At 35.0% G+C, this 23941-nt stretch overlaps 1 protein-coding gene and 1 non-coding gene across 3 annotated transcripts in view; one reads left to right on the top strand and one right to left on the bottom strand.

The window, feature by feature from the left end:
* RFX3 (regulatory factor X3) overlaps window positions 1-23941 on the top strand; it is a 292829-nt gene that overhangs the window by 155121 nt on the left and 113767 nt on the right. The window lies entirely within an intron of this gene.
* Window positions 2047-2151, bottom strand: LOC117312888 (U6 spliceosomal RNA). Its single transcript, XR_004527292.1, has one exon. It is a non-coding gene; the product is annotated as a U6 spliceosomal RNA (small nuclear RNA).

Here is a 23941-nt window from a genome sequence, read left to right on the forward strand (position 1 = left end):
GAACATTTGGCTTGTTTTCAGTTTTGAACATTCATATGTTAAGTCTTTGTGTGAACATATGTTTTTATTTTTCTTACGTAAATACCTAGGGGTGGACTTGCTGGGTCATATGGTATGTGCTTGTTTAACCTTGTAGCAACTGCCATACTACTTTCCAAAGTGGTTATATCATTTTATATTCCTACCAGCACTGTATGAGAGTTCTATTTGCTTGACATCCTTACCGAACTTGGATTTATAAGTGGCTTTAATTTTAACCATGCTAGTGATTTATGTAGTGGTATCTCATTGTAGTTTTAGTTTGCATTTCTCTGATAACTAATGATGTTAAGCATCTTTTGTGCTTATTGGCCAGCAATATATATCTTAATAATTTAGTAACACTGATAGTTTAATTTTCTTCCATTTATACTTTTACTTAAATCAGTAATTTGTGTCTAATTAAATAGATTTTTAAAGTACACTTATATGAGTTCAAGTAATATTTTTAAATTTTATGTTAAAACCAAGGAGAATAAAAGAGAAAATTTTTAAATGATAAATTAACTTAGGTCAGGTTTATGTTTTCAGTAAGAAATAAATAAACTTATACAATAAAAAGACAGGAGGGGCTTCCCTGGTGGCACAGTGGTTGAGAGTCTGCCTGCTGATGCAGGGGACACGGGTTCGTGCCCTGGTCCAGGAAGATCCCACGTGCCGCGGAGCGGCTGGGCCCATGAGCCATGGCCGCTGAGCCTGCGCGTTCGGAGCCTGTGCTTGGCAACGGGAGAGGCCACAACAGTGAGAGGCCCGTGTACCGCAAAAAAAAAAAAAGAAAAGAAAAAAGACAGGAGATCTTTAATTTAATTTAATTTATTTATTTTTTAACATCTTTATTGGAGTATAATTGCTTTACAATGTTGTGTTAGTTTCTGCTGTGTAACAAAGTGAATCAGCTGTACGTATACATATATCCCCATATCCCCTCCCTCTTGCATCTCCCTCCCACCCTCCCTATCCCAACCCTCTAGGTGGGAGATCAGGGAGCTGATCTCCCTGTGCTATGCAGCTGCTTCCCACTAGCTATCTGTTTTACGTTTGGCAGTGTATATATGTCAATGCCACTCTCTCACTTTGTCCCAGCTTACCCTTCCCCCTCCCCGTGTCCTCAAGTCCATTCTCTATATCTGTGTCTTTATTCCTGTCCCGCCCCTAGGTTCTTCAGAACCATTTTTTTTTTTAAGATTCCATATATATGTGTTAGCGTAAGGTATTTGTTTTTCTCTTTCTGACTTACTTCACTCTGTATGACAGACTCTAGGTCCTTCCACCGCACTACAAATAACTTAATTCTGTTTCTTTTTATGGCTGAGTAATATTCCATTGTATATATGTGCCACATCCTCTTTATCCACTTATCTGTCAATGGACACTTAGGTTGCTTCCATGTCCTGGCTATTGTAAATAGTTCTGCAGTGAACAGTGTGGTACATGTCTCTTTTTGAATTATGGTTTTCTCAGGGTATATGCCCAGCAGTGGGATTGCTGGGTCATATGGTAGTTCTATTTGTAGTTTTTTAAGGAACCTCCATACTGTTCTCCATAGTGGCTGTATCAATTTACATTCCCACCCACAGTGCAAGAGGGTTCCCTTTTCTCCACACCCTCTCCAGCATTTATTGTTTGTAGATTTTTTGATGATGGCCATTCTGACTGGTGTGAGGTGATACCTCATTGTAGTTTTGATTTGCATTTCTCTAATGATTGGTGATGTTGAGCATTCTTTCACGTGTTTGTTGGCAATCTGTATATCTTCTTTGGAGAAATGTCTGTTTAGGTCTTCTGCCTATTTTTGGATTGGGTTATTTGGTTTTTTTTTGATATTGAGCTGTGCGAACTGCTTATATATTTTGGAGATTAATCCTTTGTCAGTTGCTTCGTTTGCAAATATTTTCTCCCATTCTGAGGGTTGTCTTTTTGTCTTGTTTATGGTTTCCTTTGCTGTGCAAAAGCTTTTAAGTTTCATTAGGTCCCATTTGTTTATTTTTGTTTTTGTTTCCATTTCTCAAAAATATGGGACGCTTCACGAATTTGTGTGTCATCCTTGTGCAGGGGCCATGCTAATCTCCGTATCATTCCAATTTTTAGTATATGTGCTGCCAAAGCGAGCACTTATTTAATTTTAGATATCATCTTGTCAGCTTGTATTAAGAAACATTAAGAAACATGAGAACTTATGAGTAAATGGTGTGCTAATTCTAATGAGTACGGTGTGGTTGCAGTGTGCTATGGACACAGCTAGACCAGATCAGTAGGCTACTGCGTGGTGAGGTCTTACTCACTGGGACTCAGAATCAAGGTAGAATGGCAGTCATGTGCAGTTCATCCTGACACAGGATTGAGCACGAGAGTGTAGTAACTTTACGCTGTGCGAGCCCCGGAGAAACTGCCTTTCAATCTGACTGGGATTTAATGGCATTCAAAGTGGAGGTGACAGTTTTGAAGAAAGATTAATAGTAACCTTAAATTTGCAGAACTTTCTATTTGGCCATAAGATTTCTTAACATTTAGGTAATATTTTAGTGACTTTCTGTAGAGAGCATGAATAAGTATTAGTCACTGAAGCTCATTGCCTGGATCATAGAGATTAATGGTTATAATACACATACTGCAAATATTGTGGATAATATATATGGGATAAATAACTTTTTTGTTTTAATTTTGTTCATGAACCTTGTATCATGACCATGGTAAATTACATAATTGTTGTTAATGCTAATTCAAATGCTGTGGAGCTGAAAGAGATCTTAAATGTCATATAGTCCCATGGTAACCTGTATTTTTTAAAAATTTAATTCATGATAAAATAAATGTAACGTAAAATTTACCATCATAACCATTTTAAGGGTGCAGTTCAATCATGTTAAGTAGATTCACATTGTTGTGCAACCAGCCTCAAGAACTCTTTTCATCTTGCAAAACTGAAACTCTATACCCATTAAACAGCAACTCCTCATTTCCCCTGGTAACCTCTATTCTACTTTCTGTCTCTATGAATTTGACGACTCTAGGCACCTTATGTAAGTGGAATCATATACTATTTGCCTTTTTGTGGTTGGCTTATTTCACTTAGTCACTTAGCATAATGTCCTCAAGGTTCATCTATGATGTAGCATGTGTCAGAATTCCTTCCTTTTTAAGGCTAATATTCCATTGTATGTATACACATTTTGTGGATCCATTCATCTGTTGAGACACTTGAGTTGCTTTCAGCTTTTGCCTGTTGTGAATAGTGCTGCTGTGAACATGAGGATACAAGTGTTTCTCTTCAGACCCTGCTTTCAGTTCCTTTTGGGTATATACCCAGGAATGAAATTGCTGGATCATATCGTATATTCTATTTTTAACTTTTTTGAGGAACTGCCTTACTCTTTTCCACACCGGCTGCACCATTTTACATTCCCACTAACAGTACACAAAGGTTCCAGTTTCTCCACATCCTCATCAACACTTGTTATCTTCTTTTTCTTTTCAATAGTAGCCATTCTAATAAGTGGAAGGTGGTTCCTGTATTTTTAAAAGTCCATTTCCTTTCTGTTTCTTTCTCTCCTCCTAGTCTTTCTCCTCCCCCTCCCTCTGCTTCTTTCCTCTTCACCTACTCCTCCCTCTCTTTCTCTCTCCTGTCTCCTCCTGATCTTCCCAGAACTGCTTTGAAGGAATGGGATTAAGAAACCTACAGCTTCACCTTTGCTCACTCCTTTTGTAACTCTCAAGTGGCGAGGAGAACAGAAAAGAGAAAACATGGACCTATTTGACTTTTTTATTTTAAGGTTGAGGAAACTGAGGTCCAGAAAAATGAATTGACTTGGCCACAGCCACACAAAAAGTTAAGACTAGAATTCCTAACTCTCTGTTTAATAGTTTCTGAAACTATGTAGAGGTCAAAGAAATCTTGGGAGATCTCTATTAATTTTTTTCTGAGTTAAGACTGTGAATTAGCTTTCTCAGGTTTATCTATTCTGTAGTGTAATATTTTCTAAAGTGTGGAATGTATATTCCATTGGGATGTGAAGTGATTTTAAATGGTCCAAGATGATAAGATGGACTTCAGGTGGTTATGGGAAAGAGATTTAAGAAAACATTGAATCACAGAGTGAGGAAATTATTCCTTCTTCCATTCTCTGTCACTCGAAGTAATAAACATGGTCAGTTTGGTGCAACATATCTGTAATACCTCACAAATATTTGTTAATCTTCCCCTACTCCCATGTACACACTTAAAAAAAAAAGCACGATTCAGACTCAGAGATAATAGGCAGCAACAGCTGGCTAGTATTAAATAACTGTTTTGATATCATTTATTTTTAGTGTATTGTAATAATGAAAGTTGGAAGGTATTAGTTTTCTAGTTCTTGTGTTATAAAAGTTTTTCAAGAAATTTTATAATTGGGGAATTTAAAGAAACTGTTAAGTATATGAAAAGACAGGTGGTACAATGAAATGGCATGTGTGTTGTCTTAGTGTAGGTAGTTAAAAAGCAAACTTGGATATGAAGGTTTCAGTGCAAGTAGTTTATTTGGGGGATGATCCCAGGAAATGCCAATAGGTTATTGGGAAAGTGAGACAGGGAAGGGATTTTATCTAACAGAGATTATATTACTATACAAGTTACAACTGTAGCTAATTAGAGATGGATCACATAGGGGCAGTCTGGGAGCCAGTGTTATGCCACATCTCAGAGTTATTTCACCTGAGGGCAAAGGAAGCCTAGGGTATTTATATAGACTCCTGTCAGTCATTGGCCACTCACAGGTGGGGGTTAATTTCCTGACATTTCTGGCTGAAATGCAGGTGGGCAAAGAGGGTGCTAAGGGTCTGATAAATCTCTCAGATGCCGTAGTGTAAAGCTAGACCAGTGTGTGTTGAAGTGGTAAGGGTGAGTGTGTATGGCCATGGGGTACACAACATTTGCTACCTAATGCTACATATGTGTTAGAGGAATGACTACCTTTGGTAATTTCTATTGTGGCCAAACATTTTCAGAGAAAATGGATTTTATAGCCATCTTTGTAATTAAGCTCTGAAGTCTTGAAACTGAAAAGGAAACTTTTCTTGGTATTAAACATAGCCCTTCTTAAAGTTGCTACTTAACATTTACCTTCTTAGATCCTTTTCTCAATGGGCAGAGTACTGAAGGTCTATGTGTATAGTATTTATCTAGTTGAATAAAGACTGTTATTAATTCCACCCCAGTAGTCTGTTCCCTACTAACCCACATTATTTTAGGCTTTCTTTGTTAAGTCATTTCCCAGTCATTTAGTAATTTATATTACTTGTTCCTGGACTTTCTCCAGCTTCTCTTCATCTTACTTAAGTTGATGAGGCTATTTTCCATAACTGCTTTTTCAAGATAATACATTTATCGGAGTCTTATATAATTTACATTTCTGGCCACATGTAAAACTTCATAGTTTATTAATAATTCATCATCATTTGAATGGTAATTTAAATTTGAGTTATACAGATTACTGAAATTATCCCCAAAGCCATAGCATATCTATATCAATTATTTGATAGTTATTATAATGTATTTTGGAGCCATGTAAGTAGAAGCACTGATTTAATCCTCAGTACTTTGTGCTAATATAAAGTTAAAATTAAACAATAGGAATTAACTGTGCTGCAAAAGAAATTGAATTGATTACATTATTTTGTAAGTATCTAAATTCATTTGCTTTATCTTCTTAACTCCATTGGCAGAAGAAAAAAAGTACTGTACTGCTGGCATTACAAATAGAAACGTCTGAAAAATGAAAACCATGGTAGATTGTAAGTAGGCAACTCTGATGTTTAGAGAACTCACCCTTGATAGCAACTAACAGTGTCCCACTTCAGTGATATATATACAATAGCAAATAAATTGAATGACTTTACTTCTGATCAGTTTTTCCCTTAAGCAGAGTGAAATAATTCAGTAGTTATTTTGCTTCATTTAAAAATGGATTGGGCTTTCCTGGTGGCGCAGTGGTTGAGAGTCTGCCTGCCGATGCAGGTGACACGGGTTCATCCCCCGGTCCGGGAAGAAGGTCCCACATGCCGCGGAGCGGCTGGGCCTGTGAGCCATGGCCGCTGAGCCTGCGTGTCCGGAGCCTGTACTCCGCAAAAGGGAGAGGCCACAACAGTGAGAGGCCCGCGTACCGCAAAAAAATAAAAATAAAAATAAAAAAAATAAAATAAAAAAGGATTTATTTTATGTTAATACACAGTAATTTGAAGAATCTTTGTTTAATTATGTTCTTGATCATCAGTCCCACAGATGTTTTATGATACTGTTGTGGCCACATTTTATGAAAACTTAATAAATTACTGCTTCATTTTTATGGGGGAAACACCTACTCCTCCCCCTAAATTACACACACACACACACACACACACACACACACACACACACACACACAGAGGCATCTATTCTCAGTTTGGAATTAATTACATTCTGTAATTGTATTTTCATTATAGTCAAGAAGTATTTTACATACATTTATTTTTTTGCCATTTAGTTTTTGGTGAGCTGCGGTTTATTTACAGTGAAATACACGGATCTTAGGTGACACTATTCAGTGTGCTGTGAGAAGTGATTTTATCCCTATACCCATACTTTGTTCAGGATATGGGATATTTTTGTCATGCCAGAAACTTTTCTGTGCCTCTTCCCAGCCCATCTCTGCCCTCCTCTCCCCTCATTTTAATCCAATTGTGTCTTAGGCATTTCTCATTTACAGATTATATATTATTAAGTTTTGTTTCATTTTTAAAAAGCCATGTACCTCACAGAAGAATCTGAAGTTAAAGAGTTAACAATTTATTGAATACTGTTTTGAACTACTGATTAGGTAAGGACTGAATATTGATGTTATGATTCTATAAAGCTCCAAGATAGATCACATGCTAGTCCCCAAAATAAGCCTCAGTAAATTTAAGAAAATTGAAATTATATCAAGCATCTTTTCTGACCACAATGCTGTGGGACTAGAAATCAACTACAAGAGAAAAACTGCAAAAAACACAAACAGGTGGAGGCTAAACAGTTTGTTTAGCCTGAACAACCAATGGATCACTGAAAAAATCAAAGGGGAAATTAAAAAATACCTGGAAACAATGAAAATGAAAACACAATGATCCAAAACCTATGGGATGCACCAAAGCAGTACTAAGAGCAGTACTATCGTTTATAGCGATACAAGCTTACCTCAAGAAACAAGAAAAATCTCAAGTAAATAACCTAACCTTACACCTAAAGAAGCTAGAAAAATAAGAACAAACAAAACCAAAAGTTAGTAGAAAGGAAAGAAATCATGATCAGAGCAAAATTAAATGAAACAGAGACTAAAAATCAATAGGAAAGATCAATGAAACTAAGACCTGGTTCTTTAAAAAGTTACACAAAATTGATGAACCTTTAGCTAGACTTATTAAGAAAAAAAGAGAATTATTTAACATAGTTTTGGAAGTTTTAGCCACAGCAGTCAGAAAAGAAAAAGAAATAAAAGGAATCCAAATTGGAAAAGAAGAAGTAAAGCTGTCACTGTTTGCAAATGACATGATACTATACATAGAGAATCCTAAAGATGCTACCAGAAAACTACTAGAGCTAAACCATGAATTTGGTAAAGTAGCAGGATACAAAATTAATGCACAGAAATCTCTTGCATAACTATATACTAATGATGAAAAATCTGAAAGAGAAATTAAGGAAACACTCCCATTTACCATTGCAACAAAAAGAGTAAAATACCTAGGTATAAACCTACCTAAGGAGACAAAAGACCTGTATGCAGAAAACTATAAGACACTGATGAAAGAAATAAAAGATGATACAAACAGATGGAGAGATATACCATGTTCTTGGATTGGAGAATCAACATTGTGAAAATGACTATACTACCCAAAGCAATCTACAGATTCAATGCAATCCCTATCAAACTACCAAAGGCATTTTTCACAGAACTAGAACAAAAAATTTCACAATTTGTATGGAAACATAAAAGACCCCGAATAGCCAAAGCAATCTTGAGAAAGAAAAACGGAGCTGGAGGAATCAGACTATACTACAAGGCTACAGCAACCAAGACAGTATGGTACTGGCACAAAAACAGAAATATAGATCAATGGAACAGAATAGAAATCCCAGAGATAAACCCACGTACATATGGTCACCTTATCTTTGCTAAAGGAGGCAAGAGTGTACAGTGGAGAAAAGACAGCCTCTTCAGTAAGTGATACTGGGAAAACTGGACAGCTACATGTTAAAGAATGAAATTAGAACACTCCCTAATACCATACACAAAAATAAACTCAAAATGGATTAAAGACCTAAATGTAAGGCCAGACACTATCAAACTCTTAGAGGAAAACGTAGGCGGAACACTTTATGACATAAATCACAGCAAGATCCTTTTTGACCCACCTCCTAGAGAAATGGAAATAAAAACAAAAATAAACAAATGGGACCTAATGAAACGTAAAAGGTTTTGCACGGCAAAGGAAACCATAAACAAGACCAAAAGACAACCCTCAGAATGGGAAAAAATATTTGCAAATGTAGCAACTGACAAAGGATTAATCTCCAAAATATACAAGCAGCTCATGTAGCTCAATATCAAAAAAAACAAACAACCCAATCCAAAAATGGGCAGAAGACCTAAATAGACATTTCTCCAAAGAAGATATACAGATTGACAACAAACACATGAAAGAATGCTCAACATCACTCATCATTAGAGAAATGCAAATCAAAACTACAATGAGGTATCACCTCACACCAATCAGAATGGCCAACATCAAAAAATCTACATAAAATAAATGCTGGAGAGCGTGGGGAGAAAAGGAATCCCTCTTGCACTGTTGGTGGGAATGTAAATTGATACAGCCGCTATGGAGAATAGTATGGAGGTTCCTCAAAAAACTAAAAATAGAACTACCATACAACCCAGCAATCCCACTGCTGGGCATATACCCTGAGAAAACCATAATTCAGAAAGAGTCATGTACCACAATGTTCATTGCAGAACTATTTACAATAGCCAGGACATGGAAGCAACCTAAGTGTCCATTGACAGATGAATGGATAAAGAAGATCTGGCACATATATACAATGGAATATTCCTCAGCCGTAAAAAAAAATGAAATTGAGTTATTTTTAGTGAGGTGGATGGATCTAGAGTCTGTCATACAAAGTGAAGTAAGTCAGAAAGAGAAAAACAAATACCATATGCTAACACATATATATGGAAACTTTAAAAAAAAAATGGTTTGAAGAACCTGGGGCAGGACAGGAATAAAGACACAGATGTAGAGGACTTGAGGACACGGGCAGGAGGAAGGGTGAGCTGGGCTGAAGTGAGAGAGTGGAATGGACATATATACACTACCAGTGTAAAATAGATAGCTTGTGGGAAGCAGCTGCATAGCACAGGGAGATCATCTGGGTGCTTTGTGACCACCCGGAGGGGTGGGATAGGGAGAGTGGGAGGGAGATGCAAGAGGAGGTATGGGGATATATGAATATGTATACCTGATTCACTTTGTTATAAAAAATTCACTTTGTTATAAAGAAACTAACACACCATTGTAAATCAATTATACTCCAATAAAAATTTAAAAAAAAAAGAAAAAAGAGCCCAAGTCAATAAAATCGGAAGTGAAAAAGGACAAGTTACACCTGATACCACATAAATACGAAGGATCATAAGAGACTACCACTAACAATATATGCCTATAAATTGGGCAACCTAGAAGAAATGGACAGATTTCTAGAAACATACAACCTTCCAAGACTGAACCAGGAAGAAAGAGAAAATATGAACAGACCAATTACCAGTAATGGAAAAATATGTGTAGTGTAATTTTTAAGAGTAATTTTTAATATTTGTACTTTTTGACTTTATATATATTTTACTATTTGGATTAATATGGAATTGAGCCCTATATATAGTTTACATGTACTCATTTGATAACTTTCTGGAGATCATTTAAAATGTTTTTGACTATTTCAAGTGCCCAAACTAGCCATGTTTAAAAATAAAACAAAATTATTTTTAATTAAAAAAAAATTTGTCTATAAACCTAATTGGTCATTGATTCAGCCCCAAATTAGTCATCAACCATTTTTTTGACCCATATCTTTAGTCATTTATCTTTGGCTTCAAAACATTTTTACTTTTGCTAATATAAAAGTATTCTTCACCTAAATAGTTATCTAATGTAATATGTTGTCAGTGCTTACAAGGCCCCATCTTTTTACTTCTTTGGAAGCAGCCTTTCATGGTAGAATGTTTTTTCCTACCATTCCAATGAATTTTATTCTTTAAAATAGCATATGGGTGGAGCTATTAAATGAGTAAGTCATGAAGTAAAGAAAAATAAAATGCATTTATTTAGGAATAATATGAGCACTGAACTTTCTTACTCCCTTCGCTATCACCTTCTTCTTTTTGCTGTTTTTCTCCCCTAATGTGCCATTTGCCTGTGTGGTTTTTTGGGTTTTTTTCCTTGTTCATTGGCAACTCAGAGCTATTTGTTGAATTTCAGTTTGTGCTCGCCTCCTTTCCTTCATCAAATCCTTATTGAGGGTTTACTATGTTCCAGGCATTGTGATAGAGGATAAAGAAGAAACAGGTATTGTTCCTGCCTTCATGGGGCTTACATACAAAACACAGTTCTCTCTCTCTTCTCTACATCAGAACTAGCCTTGTTTTTGCAGGGAAGTTACTTGCACTAAGATGTAAATGGATGGCAAAATATGAAATTTAAATTATCAACTACAGTGCTTAGGAATGGGCAAAGCATTAGCTCAAAGGGATCATTCTCCCTTTGCATGAGGTTCCATGCAAATCATCAGGTTCCATGATTTGCATGAGGTTCCATGCAAATCATCAGGCAAATGGTAAGTAGAGTTTAGATGTGCTTTCCCAACAACTGTTAAATTGACTGCAATATGTGCTACCAACATGCAGGGACAACTTGGTGGTTAGATCAATAATACCTTTTGTTTACTGAGTGAAAAACCATGGAGACATCAAAGAAAATCAATTAAGGAAATAAGATCCCTGTCCATCGTCCTGATAAGACCATCTGTTAAAATTTCAAGAAGGATAATGGTTCCTTAGTCTATCACTACACTTCTGTTATTTGTATTTCATAGAAATTGGCATTTTGAGGAGAGCAGTATTAGAGAAGTCAATAATTTTAAAAATCATTTTTGACAAAGAAACAACTTTAAAATTTATTTTAGATAATGCATGAGTTTTCTTTTTAATTAACTCTCATAACATTGTTTTAATAGTTCTAACAAGTAGCTAACCATTATTCCATGTTATAGTATTTTCTTTAAATTCTTTCTACTCTATTTTTACTTCCCTCTAATTTGTTTTCAGATTCTAAAACTTAATATGTTTCTCTCAATTCCATCAAAATTAAAATTGTGATCTTTCATATTCACTAAACTTTTTTCTTTTTTTATTTATTCCTTTGTTTTAAAAATTTTACCCAAGAACTATATGCAACACATTTTGTTAAAGAGGATTGAAATAGTATAGAAGCATGCAGACAGAATAAGTGAAGCTTATTTTATTGTCAGTCTTGTCATTGAGTACCATTATAATTTTCTTTCAACATGTCTTCTGAAAAATTATATAATTCAGCCATATACCAGTTCAAAATTCTCTAAGCATAGCACAGGGAGATCAGCTCAGTGCTCTGTGATGACCTACAAGGGTCGGATAGAGAAGGTGGGAGGGAGACTCAAGAGAGAGGGGATATGTGGACATGTGTATGCATGTGACTGATTCACTTTGGTGTACAACAGAAACTAACACAGTATTGTGAAGCAATTATACTCCAGTAAATACCTATTAAAAAAATTCTCTAAGCTGATTTCAGAGTATGCATAATTCAGTATTTCTGAAGAGTATGAAGAGTTTTAGAAATTTAACATACTATGTAATAAAGTGCATTTTCACTTAAAGGCAAAGGTAAATAGTGCAGTAATTTATACCAGTGGATTGTCAGTGTTGATTAATTACTATTTTACTAAAATATTGTATTCGCCTTTAAACATTGTAGTCACTATAGATAATTACTGAAAGAAACTTGGTTATTGTATATATCCTGGCCTCTTGTGAAATAGATTTTGGATTCTAGGGTTTGATAACAGTATTCTCCTAATTTTCATTAGGTGATTTACCCAATGACTTTTGAGGTTCTTTTTTGTCCTTTGATATTTTTGTTTTTGATTTACTGTGTACCTTAAATATTCAAACTTTTACAGGAAGAATTAGCCTTTTATTTCCCCAAAGTCTTAAAATTTAGCAGGAAATTAAAGATTTTGGTTGGCACGTATGTCTTAATTAGGGACTATTAATGCGAATACAGGTGAGGAAGGGGGAAGTGGTTCTGAGTGTATTTTCTTTTCCCTCGGAATCCTGAAAACCCATGGAGGGGGAAAGTGGTAATAACAATTGCTTTGGAGTCTATCTGGATTAGTTTCCTATTGCTGTGTAACAAATTAAAACAAATTTGGTGGCTTAAAACAACACCCATTTATTATCTCATAATTTCTATAAATCATAAGTCTGAGGGGACTCAACTGGGTTCTCTGTTCTAGGTCTGAGATGACTGAAATTAAGGTGTCTGTCACACTGGGCTTTTATGTAGTGGTCCTAGGGAAGAATTCACTTTCAAGCTCTTTCAGGTTGTTGGGGAGAATTCATTTCCTTCCTTTCAGTTATAGAGGACTGAGGTCTCTGTTTTCTTGCTGGCTGTCAGCTGGGGTGTGCTCTCTGCTCCTAGAGGCTGCCCACATCACTTCTCACGTGGCCTCTCCTTCTGCAAACGTGCATGTTGAAGCGTTCTCTGCTTTAACTCTCTGACCTCCTCTTCTGCCACCAGCCAGAGAAGCACTCTAATTTGAAAGGCTTATGAGGCTGGGTCAGTCCCAATTTTAAGCTAATCGTGCCATGTAGCACAATCACGGAAGAGATTTCTCATCACTTTCGTAGGTTACAGGGATGCAGGTTTGGAATCTGAGAGATTTTTAGAATTCTGCCTACGATATCACTTCAAAAAATAGCATCAGTCTTCATAATAGGTCACTCATAACCAGTGAGCTGGGGGAAGCATATAACTCACATATGAAAGGCCATTAAGGAGGCCTAAACGTTAAAATGAGATTTTTGCTGCAAAGGATATATGGTGAGATTACTATGTTTGGGCAGTCTGGATGGGCAGACTCAGTCTTATACAGAATTCATTTCTCTCCCAAACAAATGCATAATTTCAATATAATCCAATCAAAACATCAAACAGGGTTTTCTTAAAGTTGAAAAGCTAATTCTAAAGTTCATGGAAGAGATTATAGAAAAGAAGAGCTGTGAAGGACTTGTTCTACCAATCTTATAAAATACTACAAAGCTATAGTAATAAAAACTGAGTGGTAACAGACCAGGAGTAAATAAACAGATCCATGTATAAATGAGAACTTAGTTCATGATAAATATACCCTTTCAAATTAAAAAAAAGATAATGCAGTAAATGGTGTTTATCTTAATACCCCAAATAGATTGTAGAACTAATCAGTTTTAAAACTGCAAAACCAATAGAAACAAAATCAGGAGACTATTTTTTCATAATCTTAAAAAGGGGAAGATCGTCTTACGTAGAATATAAAACATCACAAGGCTTATAGGAAAGGCGTTGATATATTTGGCCAAGTAATAGTTAATAAACACCATAGAAAGAGTTAAAGGAAAAATATATATTAAATAAATTGGAGTAAAAATTTCATCATGTTTAACAAGATCCTGTAAATCATTAAGGGAAGACAAGCAATGCAATAGATAAATGGACATAAGATATGAATAGACTATTCACACAACATGGGAAACCAATGGCCAGTAAACATATGGAGAGGATCAACTCTATAGAATGTTTGATTAAAAACTAGATCTATTCCTTCTTTATAGCACTTTTTTTATAATAGAAAAAAAGTAGCCTGAATATTCATAAATAGTGGAATGGTTAAGTAAGTTTTATCTATACTATAGCATACTATGAAACCAATAAAAATAGTTGTACATGCATGTACACACAGACACAAATACATACACACTTGAAAAGAGCTCCAAGATGTATTGTTAAGAACAGTAAGTAGCAGGAAAACACGTTATCTGTCACCTGGTTCATATATGTACTATTGAACAAAAAGGTATTTTATCAGATACATAAAATGTTCAGCTGTGTATTTTCCCTTATATTTAGGTTGGGCCCTGTGGCATATTCTGGATAGTAGTTGGTGAGTGTATTATTTGTGAGTCAAGGCATTTAGGAGCTATGATGCCACGTCTACAATCTTTAGCTCCTCTAAGGCTGCATCAGGATGACACAACTACAAAGTGGTAGAGCCTTGTTAATCAGAGTCTCTAAAGTGACCGTGTGGATCAGGACCTCCTGTGTACCCTCCGTTAGATGAGTAACTTAGGAGTTAAAGCACTGAGATTTGGGGGCTGTTTGTTGTTGCAGTTGGTGCTAACTCTTCTGCTCCTGGCTAGCACAGAGACAAAAATGCACATGAAGGTGAATTTATTGGTAAGACGTTGGAGGACTGCGTGCTGTCCTATGGTTGGTTAATCAGGTTGGTTAGTCATTATGTCCAGGAACAGGAATAGCCGGAAGTGAGTGTGAGCATAAAGCAGGAGGCAATCACATTTTACTCTGATTTTCTTTTTGTTTGAATCATATGCAACTGTATTTATGTATAAATTTTATTATGAAAATATTAGGATAAGTAAAATAAAATATTGCTAAAAAGTAGGTGATATGCCAAGTTTGCTTCAAAATTAACTTGACCCTTGCTATGGTAGTATTACGGCTACTACTCATTTTGTTTAGGAGTTTAGGTAACTAATAAGTTGATACAATGAAGTAACTAATTGTTTCAATTCATGTATGAAATAAGTTTGCTAAAGTGGAAAGTCTTTTGGTGAGACTCTCATTATTAAAGAGTATGATTTATAGCGTATGATATGTAGTATAGTATTTTTAATTTTCAGTCCTTTGCAGACTGCTTAATGATTTTGCTTTTTCCGAAGTCCACTATATAGTTATTTTTTACTTAGCCAGTTTTCTGTAAAATTACTTAAATGAATTCATTTAATAAGGAGTACCTTATATTTCTACCAGAAATGAAAAACTAGTATCCCTTGACATAAATGGAAGATAAACATAAAATTAAATACAGTAAAAATGAAATAATATTATGTGATTTGGCTAACTGCTTTTGCTTGACAACACCCAACACTGGGGCCTACTTTCCTTTAAAAAGTGAGATTGTTAGCTTCAGAGGTGGTAAAGATTGAGACCTTCTCCTGGACCTATCAGAATGCTTTAAAAATAATTGAAAATGGAACAAATTCTTAGGATATGGTTCATAGTTATTTACTCTCTTGCCTGTGTATCACCAATGTCATTAATCCCACACTTGGGGAAACACTGGTATTATAGGAAGAATTCTAGGATTGGATTCAGAATACCTAGCATCATTGCTACCTGTCACTTACCATGTCTTTGGGTTGTCACTATGTCTTTGTACTTATGTCACTGTTTATAAAATGGGGGCAAAAATGCCTACCATCTTTAATTCATCTCAGAATTTTTGTGAGGAACAAATGAAATAATATTGTATATCACTATTAATAATAGTTTTAGTAGTAGTTTTAACAATAGTATATAACTAAGGAATTCTGTTATTTTAAGTTACAGTGCTTTGACTACCAACACATAAGTTTAATAATTCATTCTCTTAGTTCCGTGTACTCCACCCCAAGGGAGTCAGCATCTCTCTTGCAAATATGCTTCATTACCATAGACACTGGGAGCACGTATGAATCTGCATCTATGCCTTCTCACCAGGGAAGACATTTAAAGTGCATACTCTGATGGTCAGTCTAGAGTTGCAAAATGTATTTTATGCATAGCTAGATCTTCTGATGTGCTGCTTACATTTATTGATATTTTAAGTTTCTATAGTTTGATTTATTACTAGAGAGACTAGAGAAGCCTCCTATTCTAAAGACTTGTCCTAATACCGCAGCAAGATTGGAATACTGAGCTCATTTGCTCTTTCTGGTAACCGGAGTGTTGTTTAGTAAATTTCTTCCCCCAGAAATTATTACTTAGTTTAGTAGAATCTTAGTATTGGTCTGTCCTGCTGGACCCCAAGGGGAATAATGTTTAAGACAGTGTTATAATCATGACAAAAAATGTCCCTCACTTGTAGGAAGTAGTTGTAACTTTGTTCTTTTTGACTCACGAAAATGGCTTTATATATATTTTATGTAATATCTATCAAATTTGTCATTGAGAAATCCTTATAAACTAAATCTATTCTGAGTCACATCCCTGCTACCAAAAACACTTCCCCTCTTGCCTTTGGAAACTTGCTTCACCTTTTCCAGTTAGCTCCTGCTCTTTGATGTTAATCAGGTATTTTTTGGGAGAGAGATGGTAGGCAGGTAGGGATGATTTATTGAACTCATTCACTCCCAATTGATTCCCTCATTTTCATATGGTCAGAAGTGCAAGAAAATGAGCCAGGACCTTAATCACTACATTATTAGCCTTCATATGACTCTACTTGAAGTCCAAGTGTAGCAGTAATGTTTACACTTTCATAATAACTTCTAGTTGCCTATAGCAATCACATAGTTTTAGTAAATAATTCCTATACATTTCATGCTTACCTCTGGCCCTGTTGAAGAAGCAGAGTTTGTGATGTTTGTTGGATTTGAATGTGCTAGAAGCATCATTTATTTACATAAAGTCTACTATGAGAAAAGTATATCCAAAAATCTGAGTGTTTCTGAAAAAAAATAATGGGAGAGCTACATAGTTTATAAGTGAGAGAGTTAACTAACACAGGGACAGTGAGTGAATTTACAATGTAAATGAACAAATTCCTCTTTTACATAAAATGAACTCTGTCATTTCAATGAACAATATCCTGTTTTTCAACAGTTCACATTCATCACATTCTTTGAAGTGGAGGGCTACCAGTCTTAGAAGATTAAACAGGAATTTTGTAGTTATCACTGCATATCCCAGGAAGAACTTTGTAAATTAACATTAAAGATCTAGGGAAACGTCTTGTTCTTTCTCAGCAAACACAAGGAGAGACTTTAAGTAACATTTTTTTCTAACCTGTCCTGTCACTTAACCATGCTCTTTGTTCCCTGTGATCTTGTGATCATAATGTATAAACATCCGGTACCTGCAAATAACTTTCAGCGTCCAAAATATTTGTAGGATTCTTTGTTGGCAAGATTTATTAAAAAGTATTGTAATGTATAATTTACTTTACTTTTAACCAAGACTACAAAAATGGCTTTAGGTGTTGTTTGTTTTTTTTTTTTAAATACTTTCTTGCTTTAATCATCCAGAATATACTAGGAATAGGCTTGCTTTTTTTTTTTTTTTTAACATCTTTATTGGGGTATAATTGCTTTACAGTGGTGTGTTAGTTTCTGCTTTATAACAAAGTGAATCAGTTATACGTATACATATGTTCCCATATCTCTTGCGTCTCCCTCCCTCCCACCCTCCCTATCCCACCCCTCTAGGTGGTCACAAAGCACCGAGCTGATCTCCCTGTGCTATGCGGCTGCTTCCCACTAGCTATCTACCTTACGTTTGGTAGTGTATATATGTCCATGCCTCTCTCTCGCTTTGGGCTTTAGGTTTTTGATTTCTGTTCCCATAACCGTGCCTGTAAAGGAAATTAGTTTTCCCCTTATGCTCTTTTCTTTTGTTGCATCTTTTCTTCTAGCAACGCGTACTCACACTGTACTCATTGAACTTTTTGACTTATCTTTCCTCAATCCCTTCAATTCCCTACAGTTTTACTGGTCCAGAAATATTGAATTAGTTCCGTTCCTTCTCTTTTCTCACAAGGTGGCTTTTCTAATTAACTCTCTGCTGCTACCCTGGATGCCTTACTTCCCCCCTGCCCTTTTATTAATAGCTGTTCCAGTGTAGATCCTTTTCCTTCTGCTTCACTTTTGGTCAGTCCCATAGCAGCCTCTAACATAGCTGTTCTAATATCCCATGTTTTTAATCTGCTAAGAGCTCTTTCATATCTCTTGTGAATCTATTAAAGTCATCTTAATGCAGTTTTTGACAGTTCTCAGTACTAAGGTTTGAAATGTTTTGTGCCAGTCACGTGTGTAAGGAATGCTTTTATACAAGAAAGGCAATGAAGATCTTGACATAATAAAGACACTTTTACAAAGAGATTAGTATTGTTCTTAGCTGACTAATAAGCTTAACAATTATAAATGATTTCATTTACTATTGAAAAGGATTTCTGTTTTGAAGTGTGATTCATTTTATTTTTCTTGAAGCACATCCAAAACAACATATTGTATAAATTTGTCCTGAAAATCTACTAACTGATTCTGTTGAACTAGCACATTTTCCTGTGGTACTCAGTTTGTTTTGGTATTCACTCCTTTTTATAAATAATAAGAATTATAAAAATTCACAAAAATAAGCAAATGCATTTGTAATACTACATTTGAATAGTAATAAGAGGTGCTTCCATTTAAATATGTATTAGTAAGATAGTGTTAAGTTGCTTAATTCATCTAGTGTATGAATGTAAATACATTGTTGCATATATTTATACTGGGGGATATTTTTTTTCCTTCAGATGCCAGAGAATGGATAAATTTCTTGTACAGAATGTTGTTATGGTTTGACTTCATTACCGCCAACATTCTGATATGTACTAGGTAGCCTTTTAGAAATTAGCCCAAGGTCATTTTTATTAAATGAACAGTTAATTGTAGAAATTGTTGATTATTTCTGTTAATTCCACCTTTGTCCATCTCTTTTCAGTTCATATTTTCACCACTTTGTTGTTTATTAAAATTCAAGTGGTGAAAAATATTTGTTCATTCTCTTAGGAAACACTTCTGAGAATTTATCCTGGGAAAGACAATGAAATTAAGAGAAAATTAATTTCCTATAGAGTTTATTTAATCATCTCCTTCCTTTCCCCTGAGGACTTGGATAGGGTAAGCAGTAAAATGTGACAGTTTATAGATTTCACAAAGATGGATGGAAAATACAGTTATTGGGAATAGTAATGACATGCCTACAGGATGCTAGTTTCCCCATATCTTTCAGCATTGCTAACCTGAGCAGTTCCTGCACTGCAGCATGGCAAATCAAATAAAAAATAAACTTTTCATAGATAACTATTTAGTAAATATTTGAATAGAACTTAATATTTAACATAAGGACAGTATAGAATAATATTTGAACAAATTTGAACCACAGTTAATTATTTTAGGAAAGAGAAAATAGCATGCAACTTCCTTTTAAATTTTTACCTTTGGTCTTTAATGATACATTAAAGGCCATTAAAAGTAATCACATCAGTTCAGTTTGGAATAATAAGCATTCCTTCGTTTTTGTTTTTGGTTTTGCTTCTTAATGAATACACATCCACATTTAGAAGATACTATAAACTTCACAAATATTCACTGGGCATTTCCTTTGCTAGGTGCAGGGCATTATTTAATATTGAGCAATAAATATAGTGTGTTTACACTATGTTGGGTCTTTGAGAATATATCACAATATAAAAAATGTTCGACGTGTGCACTTCCATCCTGTGACTGGATTTGTAAGTCTCAATAAAGTTACTCTGTATACATAGCTCTCTTCCTGGATCCGAATAATTTTAATTTGAGGTAGAAAGGAGCATTTCTGTGGCTCTCCAATGCACGTTTACTAATAATAGAGCCCTACTGTCCCCTCCCCCCCACAAAGGAAAGAAAATCAAATAACCCTCAACTAAAATCTAAATAAAAGACTGAAGGACCTTAACTTTTAATTGTTGAAATGATACATGTGTACATAAGGTAGTTATTTTTCCTTTCTCCTTTCTTTTTTACCCCTCTTTTACTTCCTTCGCTATCATTATACCCTTGAAAGAATACTTTCTCAAATTACAGGCAATTCCATCTCTCATCACTGAATTCTTTCAAAGGCCCCTTTGGCCCAGTTTCTAATGATTATTCGACAAACCATACTTACTGGATAATAATGAAAATAGTGTTACCTCCAAAATATGCTATAATTCAGTATTTTTAGTGTTTTTCTAGTTTCTATTTAAGTAAATAGGTCTTCTGTTTACTTCATCAGTTCCTTAACTTGGTAGATAATGCAAAGAATTTTGCCCTATTTTTATGCTGTACTGTAAAGTCTCAGTGTAATCAAGAGACGTATTTATATATTGATGTCCTAGATGAGTTAGCCAGCATCTATCCAGAATTCTTTTCCAAGATTCTTGACACTTTCTGAGTTTCATTTCTACTTTAATTACAGAATCTCATGATTTGAAGGAACCCTTGATGAACATTTATTGTGCATATTTATGGCTGAAGCCAAGTGGGATATAAAGATGAAAATTACACAGATGTAGAAGACAAGATTCATATTTTGAAGTATTTAAGAATGTCTCTCATTATTCAAGATGTATTATAATTATCATATATGCCTATGCCATGCTTTGTATTTATGTTTAATAGTTTTGGATTCTCACAAAAATTCTTTATGATAGAGTGGATACAATTTTTATTTTACACACAAAGAAATTATTACTTAAAGAAGTGAATTGACTATCCCAATATATAAACAGCAAGTGTCAGCATAAAGACTTAAAATCAGTTCTCCTGTTTCCAAATCAACTGAATATGCCACCACACCATATTGGCCCCCATGAAGGAAACCAATTAAGGACATTTGATTCTTTCCGTTTTTGCTTCATGTTATTTTGAAACTGTTCTTAGATGCAAAGACATATAAGATATATTATTTATTCTTGACAATTTTCTTGATGAAATTTCCCTCTTTATCTTTGGTAATATCGGTTGTCTTGAAGTCTACTTTGACTGATACTGATATAACCAGTCTTTCTTGTGATTGGTGTTTGCAAAAGCCTGTCTTTTTATATCCTTTTATTTTTAACCTGTCTTTGTATATTTAAAATGTGTTCTGGTGGAGAGTATATAGTTAGGGTTTACATTTTTACCCATTATGACAGTCAAGATTTAAACTGAGTATAATTATAGATATGGTTGCATTTAATTCTAGCTTCTTGTTATTTTCTGTTTGTTCCATTTGTTCTTCTTTTATTTCCTCTATTTCTGCCTTCTATTGGATATACTGAGTGTTTTCTAGTATTGCATTTTATCTCCTCTATTGACTATCCTATTTTTTAATATGGTGTTTATATCTTTAATTGATCACAGCCTGTGTTCAAGTAACACTACACTACTTAACATATAAGAATTTACAAAAGTGTGTTTTCATTTCCCTCTCCTCTCTTTTGTGCTATTTTTGTCATACATACATTTCATTTCTACATATGTGGTAAGTAAACCCTGGTATACACATATTGCTATTTTTGCTTTACATAGGCAGTTATCTTTTATAGAAATTAAAAGATGAGAAAACAAACAAAAAACCCTTTACCTACGAAGTTACCATTTCTAGTGCTCCTCATTTCTTTGTATAGGTCCAGTTTTCCATCTGGTATTATTTTTCTTCAGTCCAAAGGGCTTCCTTTGTGGCTACCTTCACTGGACATCTGCTAGAGCAGGATGAATTCTCTCAGTTTTTGTCTGAGAAAGGATTTCCTCTTCATTTTTGAAGATATTTCACTGGTTGTAGGATTCTTGATTGAAATTTTCCTCTCACTGCTTTAAATACGTTGTTTGATTGTCTTAGGCTTGCATTATTTTTGACTGGGAAGTTTTCAATCATTCTGATACCTGTTGCGTTGTACATAATGCGTCTGTTTTCTGTCTTGCTTAAAAATTTTTCTCCTTAATACGGGTTTTTAGCACTCTAATTATGATGCACTTTGGCTTGGTTTTCTTTTTCTATACATTGGCATATGTTAAGCTTCTTACAATGTTTATAGTTTTAATAAAATTTGGATGTTTCTACCACTTTTTCTTCAAATATATTTTCTGTTCTTCTTCTTCTTCTGGGACTATAGTTATACTGTTTTAGACTACTTGATATTGTTCCATAGTTCATTGGTTCTCTATTCTTCATTATTTCCTTTTTTTTCTCTGTTCTTGAGATAGTTCTTACTGCTAGGTTTTCAACTTGACTTGTCTTTTCTTCTGCATTATGTAATCTGCTCTCAATTCCATTCAGCAAATTTTTCATTTCAGATACTGTATTTTTCAACTCTACAAATTTGACTTGGTTCGTTATAGCTTCTTTTTTTCTCATCATGTTTGTGTTTTCCTTTAAATCTTAAGTCTATTTAGAACAGCTGTTTTAATGTCTCTGTCTGCCATTTCATATCTTCCATTTCTAGATTTGTTTCTATTGATTGATTTTCTTCCTGGTTATATATCACATTTTTCTGCTTCTTCATGTGTCTAATAATTTTTTTTGAATGCTGGACATTATGGTTCTTATGGTTTTATATGTCTGGATTTTGATGTCTTCCTTTAAAAGTGTTAAATGTAGTTCTGTATAGGCAGTTACTTGTGGATATTATCAAGGCTTTTCTTTCAGATTTGTTAGGATGGACCTAAAGTAGTCTTTATTCTAGACCTAATTTAGCCCTTCTGCTAAGGCTCGCTCTGCCCTTCTGGTGTTTCTACAGAATGCCCTAGGTGTTCAATAAGGTCATGTCACTGTGGATGGTCAGAATTTGAGCACCTCTGCCCCCCTACACACGTGCAGCTTGTATTCAACATCAGACTCAAGGGGATCTCTGTGAACATTTCTGGATCTATTTCTCTGCTTAAGTTCCTTTCTGATACTGCCGCCAAACTTCAGGTGACTCAGCTTTCCCAAATTCAGTATCTGTCTCCTCACCTCAGTGAGATCATGATGCTCTGCTTCGTTTCTCCATTCTTGCTCTGCACTCTGATTACATCCAGGTCAAAAGCTAAGATCATTATAGGGTTCACATTACTTTTTTTCCTTCTTTTAAGGAACACAATCTTACGATACATTTTGTTGAATGACTGAAAACATTGTTTTACATATTTTGTCTACTTATCTACTTGTTTAGTTGCGGGGGAGGGCATTTCCAGTAGTATTTACTCCATCATGGCCAGAAGTGGAAATCCTTCCATATATCGAGTTATATATTTGGTATAATAGATACAAGATATGAATTCATAAAGGATATTAGTCACATCATCTCTTCCATCTCATTTTTTTTAAATAAATTTATTTATTTATTTGTTTTTATTTTTGGCTCTGTTGGGTCTTCATTGCTGTGGGAGGGCTTTCTCTAGCCACAGAGATTGGGGGCTACTCTTCGTTGTGGTGCGCGGGCTTCTCATTGTGGTGGCTTCTCTTGTTGCGGAGCACGGGCTCTAGGCACGCGGGCTCAGTAGTTGTGGCTGGTGGGCTCTAGAGCACAGGCTCAGTAGTCGTGGCATATGGGCTTAGTTGCTCCGCGGCGTGTGGGATCTTCCCAGACCAGGTATTGAACCCATGTCCCCTGCATTGGCAGGTGGATTCTTAACCACTGCACCACCAGGGAAGCCCTCTTCCATCTCATTTAATGTCGCTCAGCAAAGTAACCATTTTTAGAAGTTTGGTGTGCCTCCTTCTATTTTCCTTTATATATTTAAGTACATTTGTATGCACATGTGCCCATGTATGCAGATATATACATAAATCAAATTACACTGTAGGTATTTTTCAGCAACATACTTTTTCACTTAGAATATGTTTTAGAGATCTTGCTATTAAAGTATGTATCAGTCTTACTTAATCTTTTAACATCAACCATGTATTCTACAGAATGGTTTCCTATATTTATTTAATTACTCTGCTTTTCACAGTCATTAAGGCTTTTCCTTCT

Source organism: Tursiops truncatus, chromosome 6 (genome assembly GCF_011762595.2).
Source record: "Tursiops truncatus isolate mTurTru1 chromosome 6, mTurTru1.mat.Y, whole genome shotgun sequence".
NCBI lineage: Eukaryota > Metazoa > Chordata > Mammalia > Artiodactyla > Delphinidae > Tursiops > Tursiops truncatus.